The sequence below is a fragment of the Delphinus delphis genome, chromosome 12 (genome assembly GCF_949987515.2).
Source record: "Delphinus delphis chromosome 12, mDelDel1.2, whole genome shotgun sequence".
Taxonomy (NCBI): Eukaryota; Metazoa; Chordata; class Mammalia; order Artiodactyla; family Delphinidae; genus Delphinus; species Delphinus delphis.
In genome coordinates this window covers 81,912,529-81,920,024 of record NC_082694.2, presented here as the reverse complement: position 1 = coordinate 81,920,024, position 7,496 = coordinate 81,912,529, and the positions used below count along the sequence as shown (strand labels likewise).

General features: G+C 50.3%; 1 pseudogene; it reads left to right on the top strand.

Moving 5' to 3' along the window:
• The first annotated feature begins 278 nt into the window (after positions 1-278).
• LOC132434753 (guanine nucleotide exchange factor subunit RIC1-like) lies at positions 279-4,145 on the top strand (annotated as a pseudogene).
• The last annotated feature ends 3,351 nt before the right edge of the window (positions 4,146-7,496 follow it).

Below are 7,496 nucleotides of genomic sequence, written 5' to 3'. Positions count from 1 at the left end.
TTAGCATAATCCTTCTTTTTTCTTGGGGGGTGGTGTTGAGAATTCCATTGTGTGCTGGGGGGAGGGGGGAGGAGGGGGGAGGTGAGGTGGGTGGAAGGGAGGCGTCGCATCTTCTTTATCCAGGGCATGCTTATTTGTGTTCCTGGAGGGAGATATTTATCTTTCTTTTTCCTCTCCATGGAGATCACGGTGGGGGCATACGTAAATAGGCATATGGAAAAAACGATTCTTTGTTCTTTCCCAAAATAAATACTGGGGAAAGTAGAGGCAAAACCGGAATGATCTTTTTGGCCAACCCAATAGAAGAGCCCCTAGTTTTGATGGGAGGCACAGTGAGGTGAGAGTCAATAACCTGGGTCGGGTTGTTTGTTCCATCAGCTGTCATAGGAGCAATGTATCTACCCCTGAACCTCTTTCCTTATGTGATCAGTGACCCGACGTTGGATCTGAAGGGTCCTCTCGAGAACAGAATGAAAGAAATGCTTCTTCCGAACAACTCCCCAGACATTTTGCACAGTTTAGCTAGTTTTATGCTTTACTTGAGCGAATATGATTTAAGTTTTATACACAAAGATAATAGGGTCAAAATGACCCTCCTTCAGTTGCTGGGGCAGCTTGGGTAAAGGAGCCCAGGGACTGTGGGAAGATGGCTGTGGGTTCTTTCATCACCCCATCTGCCTGGGAACGGACTTTTTGATAAAGTCAGGACTTCTCTGTTCTTGAGCGGAAAGGAAAAGTTTAAAAATAATAGGCTTAATTGGACCTGATTGTTTTCCTGTTTGTTTTTCATAAATGAGACTGTGTAGGTAGGCAGGGTATGGTTCCAGAAAGCTCTGCAGATTCATCAAATCTTTTTTTTTTTTTTTTTTTTTTTGGCGGTACGCGGGCCTCTCACTGTTGTGGCCCCTCCCGTTGCGGAGCACAGGCTCCGGACGCGCAGGCTCAGCGGCCATGGCTCACGGGCCCAGCCGCTCCGCGGCACGTGGGATCCTCCCGGACCGGGGCACGAACCCGCGTCCCCCGCATCGGCAGGCGGACTCTCAACCACTGCGCCACCAGGGAAGCCCCCATCAAATCTTTTAAAAAAAAAATATGCTTGTGTCATTTTTCTTTGATTTCTTATATCCTAAAGTTTTGCTAAGTTATATGGTTGCAATTTACAGCTTCATATATAGGATTAAATTTTTTTATTGGAGTATATTTGATTTACAGTGTAGTGTTAGTTTCAGGTATATTTTTTTCTGTTTAATTTCCCAAGGAAGGCTATTTTTCCCCCCATCCTTGGGTTCGATTAGGGACCCACAGCTTGTCTCCCTGACAGAGTGCTGGGTCTCTTTAGCTTGGTCCCAGTGTGAGAAGAGTAAGGGCCTCTATGTCACCTTTGAGGGATTTCGGTCCCAGAATTGAAGGATGGCCTTCTCAGGGAAGGAAGTTTTAGGTAGCTTGGCCATTGGGACTAAATTTTCTGGGAGCAACATTCAGGATCTCTGCCACAAATTGGACTCTCTGAGTCCCTAGCACAGACCTGGGTTCCTAGGGAACCTCTTAGTCACCCTTCAAGGCCCACTTCCTTCAGGACGCCTTGCCTGGTCCCCTTGGCTGATAGAATTTTCTCGCTTTTCTGAACTTCTGTAGCCCTGGGTTGGAGTTTTGTTCGGATTCACCAGAAACCTAAATTAATAGGAACATGCTATTTCCCAAGAATTCCAATTCATTGAGGGTTCTTGGTCTTGCTTTACAAAAATAGGAACAGTGGCTTCTCTGTAGTACTTCACACGTATTTAGCTTTTATGAAATAAAGCAGTGTATCTGAAGTAACTTCCCAGGCCTGGCTCTTCTTGGTACTGAGTGTGACGTGTTGGCGGGCATTCTGGCTTGGTATGTCCCGCTGCACTCGTGTGGGCTACAGCAGGACTGGTGGCAGCGGCACATTTGTGGTTTCATTCAGCCAGTATTTTCTGATTAGTAGCCTGTGTCAGGTACTGAACTGTGCTCGGGGGCTGAAGAGCCGAATGGGTTCTGGTCTCCGCGCTTAGGAGCTCATAGACTAGAGCGGGGAAGACACGTCTCCTTCTAACCCTGACAGAACAGGAGTGAGAATAACTCTGGAAGGTCCAGTTGGATCAGTGGGGATGGGTGGAGGAAGGAATATTTCTGATCGGGGGCCTGAGCCAGATGGTGTAGAGTTGGATCTATACGACCAAAGACGATGGGGAATGAATGGTGTCTCCAAATCCCAGGACACAGGTGATAAGCAGTGGACACTGAGAGCCACATGTGTGTGTGCTGCCTGCCGGGCCAGGCTTGTCTACCACAGGTGTCATGTAATCTTTTCATCAATCCTACTGTGTAGCTGTTACCATGTTAACCTATTTTGTATTAGGGAAGCCTGAGAATTAGAGAAAAGAAGTTATTTTCCCAAGTTATCTACTGCTTTGTTGAGCTTATAATTCACCAGCTGGAGACTCTGACTCCAAATCTTACACCCGTCCAGTGGGTGTCCACCTCTTTGCTCACATACCACGGCCATATTTCTATTATCAAATGTCAGCGTTGTGTCTTCAGATGTATGTGCTGTTTAACTGCTTTTTCCAGGAGGGGGTTGGCCCACAGAAATGCTCGTCAAGGAAAAGGGAAGGGGTATTGATTGATTGCACGGAGCTCGTTAGAGGGGAAGAACCGGAATGAACTCTTTGGAGATTTCAGTTTTGCCAAAGGAAGCCCCTGAAGTTTTGAGAAATCAGGGGCCGAATACAGTGACCAAGAGACACTAGTGTATCTTTCAAGACTCAATCTGTACAACCGATCACTATGCTGAGACCATTGCTCCTTCCCTTTGTGATAGCACTTAACATGTATTGATTTAGTAATATGGCATTTTGCCCTATTGGGTTGTGAGTTCCTTTGAAGTTGAGAGGTGCCATCCATCTCTATGAGTCCAGTGCCTAGCACTGTGCTTGGCACAGAGTAGGTACTTAAGAGCTGCTTGTTGAATCTATCCATCTACCCACTCAACCATCCATCCAACCATCCATCCATCCATTTGTTCATCATCCATACATCTACCAATCCATCCATCCGTCCATCCATCCATCCATCCATCCATCTACCATCCATCGATCCATTCATCCCATCCAGCCAGCCAGCCAGCCACCTATCTACCCACCCACTCACCTGTTCATCCGTCTGCCTCTCCATTGTCCGTCCATCCACTCACCCATCCACCCATCCATCCATCCACTCACCCATCCACCCATCCATCCATCCACTCACCCATCCACCCATCCATCCATCCACTCACCCATCCACCCATCCATCCATCCACTCACCCATCCACCCGTCCATCCATCCACTCACCCATCCACCCATCCATCCATCCACTCACCCATCCACCCATCCATCCATCCACTCACCCATCCACCCATCCATCCATCCACTCACACATCCACCCATCCATCCATCCACTCACCCGTCCACCCATCCATCCATCCACTCACCCGTCCACCCATCCATCCATCCACTCACCCATCCATCCATCCACTCACACATCCATCCATCCATCGTCTATCTATCCATCCATCCATCCACTCATCCACTTATTTATCCATCCATTCACTGACCTATCCACACATCCATCCATCTGCCCATCCACCCATCAGTCCATGTACCCATCTACCTACCCACACAGCCATCCATTCAACTGCCCATCCATCCATCCATCCATCCATCCATCCATCCACCCATCCATCCACTTATCCTTCCATTCACTGACCCATACACCAATCCACTCGCTCACTCAGTCCTCCATTAGGTATTCTCTGAAGAGTACAATGTGCCTGGTATTATGGCCAGTGCTGAGGTAACAAGAGATTGAGTCGGATACAGATCATGCTCTCAAAGAGCTCAAGAGTTTAAGGATAATGAGAAGAAAATGTGGCAAGTAGGGAAAAAAATGACTGAATGAAGACCATATCATCTCCAAGCCTGGGACTTTCCAAGAAGATAATAGGTTGCTTCTTTATCTTAAATGACATAGATATGAACGAGGCAACCTCTCCCTCTCTATCCCTCTTCCTTTGTATCTCAGCCCCTGTGAGGTTTTCTCCGGCACCATCTGGGCCCTTGCTCTGCTGGAAGCCCTTTGAGACATGAGGATCTCCATAGGAGCTCCGTGCAGAGGGCAGGGCAGGGGCCACTGATCTGGAGGCTTCAAGGTGGCCGTATCGCCATCCCCTCCTGTGTCTCCCCGACAGGAATGCTGCCTAAAAGGACAGAGCAGATGTTCTCTGGACAGAGTGATCATTCATCAGCCCCTCCTCTGGGGACAGGGGGTGACAGCACATTTATCTGAGAGCAGAGGCGAAATGCTCTGACATTATTCTTTTTTTTTTTTTTTTTGTGGTACGCGGGCCTCTCACTGTTGTGGCCTCTCCCATTGCGGAGCACAGGATCCGGACATGCAGGCTCAGTGGCCATGGCTCATGGGCCCAGCCGCTCCATGGCATGTGGGATCTTCCCAGACCGGGGCACGAACCCGTGTCCCCTGCATCGGCAGGCGGACTCTCAACCACTGCGCCACCAGGGAAGCCCTCTGACATTATTCTTGATTCATCCATCCTACTAGCGTTTTGTGAAACACTTCAGACTCCTGAGGGGCAGAGGGCATTTGCTCACCTTCTCCAGCCTTTGTGATCGAGAGGCCACGTGGAGATCTTAGTTAACCTCGCAGGACCATGCATCGGGTACGCTTTGGAACACAGCCCCAGAGAAGCCTAGACAGAGCTCAGTGGTCTATTATTTTCAAACTACCCTGGCAAATCCGTCACCTGGGCATTTTAGGTGGAAACGCGGGGTGACCTATCTTGCGGAACTTGGTGGGTTTCCTGACAACAGCACGACCAGTGCTGGCTGTTTTCAGACTCGGGTGTCCCACTCCCTGCTGGTGTCCCTGGCTGCGTGCTGTCCACAACGAACTCCTCATGGCCTCCCTGTCCCGGCTTCTCCTGAATGCGCTGACTCCGTCCCCAGAACCTGGGTGTCTTTCCTTGCCTCCACCATGGGTGGGTGCGGCGTGCCGTAGATGTCCCTGTCATCCTCTGTGCATGCCTTTTGGGGAGGGACCCGCTCTCTCTCTCCCTGTGACTGCTCTGGGGCAGGTCCTCGGTCTCTCTTCTCTGGTCAGGTCTCCGTGGTGGGTCACATTCCCACCACTGCACCCCCAGTGCATCCAGAACACGAGTCCAGTCTCATCACTCGTGGCCTTCAAGCCCTGCTGTGCTCTTCCGTCGGGACTCAGGGGCTGATGCCACCTTCCTCTCCTTACCCAGCTTCCAGCTGCAGTGGATGCAGCATCAGGCAGACGGAGACCAGAGTCTCACCTTCATTTCTGCCGGGGCTGTTGGCCTGTCTGTTTAAGGTGGGAGCCGAAGGCCTGGCTGATTCTCCCTGCCCGCTCCGCCCCTGGCCAGAGCTTGGAGTGGGTGGCTCCGCGTAAGGGAGGGCCTCACATTGGGGGCATCCAGGAAGCTGTGTCTCGGCAGTAGACCACGTGCCTGCTCTTTCCAGTTCTGCTCACCCTCTGCATCTCTTGGTTCAAACGTACAAGAGAGAGATTTGGCCCAGTTACTCCTTTTGAGTCATTCCATGCCAGTTCCTTCTCCCCACTCTGCAGGGGAGGTGGAGTCTCTTATTTGAAATGGGAATCCTACAGCAAAGGCAGGACAGGAGACCCCCTTCTTTTGGGAGCTTGGTCAATAGAATCTGAAAAGTCCTCCTGGTGAAGGTAAGGTTTAAGCCATTGCTATGGACTGAATTTCTGTGTTCCCCGAAATTCGTATGTTGAAACCTAACCACGATGTGATGGTATTGTGGTGGGAACTTTGGGGGGAAATTGGGGCGTGAGGGTGGAGTTTTTTTTTTTTTTTACATCTTTATTGAAGTATAATTGCTTTACAATGGTGTGTTATTTTCTGCTTTATAACAAAGTGAATCAGTTATACATATACATATGTTCCCATATCTCTTCCCTCTTGTGTCTCCCTCCCTCCCACCCTCCCTATCCCACCCCAGGGTGGAGCTTTCATGAAGGGGATTAGTGCCCTTATAAAGGAGACCCCAGAGAGCTCCCTTGTCCCTTCTGCTGTATGAGGACACAGTGAGAAGATGGAAGTCTGCAACCTAGACAAGAGCTCTCACCAGAGCCCAGCCCTGCTGGCACCCTGAGCTTGGACTCCCAGCCTCCGGAGCTGACAGCAGTAAATTGATTGTTTATAAACCACCCGATCTGTGGCTTTTTTGTTACAGGAGCCTGAGTGGACTAACACGGTCACTGTACCAGCTTCCCTGGGCTGCCGTAACAGGGTACCACGGACCGAGTGGCTTAAAACACAAAAATGCGGTATCTCTGGAAGTCCAGTTTCAGGGTGGTGCCTGAGTTCCCTCTGGAGCACTAGGGAAGGATCTGTTCCAGGCCCCACTTCTAGCTTCTGGTAATTCCTCGGCTTGTGACGGCATAACTCCAGTCTTAACACGGTATTCTCCGTGTGTGCATGTCTGTGTCCAAATTTCCCCTTTTATAAGGACACCAGTCAGATTACACCAGGGACTCCTCTCCTCCAGAATGACCTCATCTTGACGAATTACATCTGCAATAACCCTATTTCCTAATAAGGTCACATTCTGAGGCGCTGAGGGTTATGGATTTTAGAAGACACGTTCATCTCATGACAGTTACCTTCTTGACCTGAAAGGTGCTTAGGACTTTAATAGGCAGTGACATGGAAGAAGGGCCTTCCTGGGGTGGGGCGTGGACATCAGGGGCAAAAGCACAGAGGTGGGAGGGGTGCTTCTTCTCTTTCTCCCAAGGCAGTCAACCACCTTGTACTTGATCTGCGGTTCACTTCATCCTGCTGAGAAGCTTGTCCCTGGGGTAAACTTGGGCATCGTAATTACATATATTACTTCAGATTTACGGGTCTTCGCCCTGCCTCCTCAGCTGGACCTAAGGACCTCCCCAGATTGCATGCGGGCGGTGTAAACAGGGTTGGAAACATGGTAATTGAGTGACCCACCCGTTCACCGATAGGAGATGCTCGGCTTCAACTTGGATTTTGCGTTGGCTCCACATTCCGAATTGACCGTCTCTGGTGATCAAACCAAGAGGATATAATCAAATGCCCATGCTACTGGGAGCAGAATTTTTTAGGAGCGATGCCGGCATAGTTGAGATAATTTGCCTGAATGGAGAGTGAGCCGGTCAGTGGAGCTGTTCACTCGTTGTGGGCTGTGGACAGACATGGTGGGCCGCGCCCTGCCCCTCGCCCTCAGAGAGGATACATGTGGCTCTGGGCATGGCCCTGTGTGCCTACTGTGTTCTCTTCCCAGCCTCCTGGGCTCCTGTGGCCATGAGTTCCCACTTTTCTCCCAGGACCCCGGGTCTGTGACACCTGTCGCTTTGCCCTGTTTTTCCTGCTCTTGTCAGCCTGGTGAGCACACAC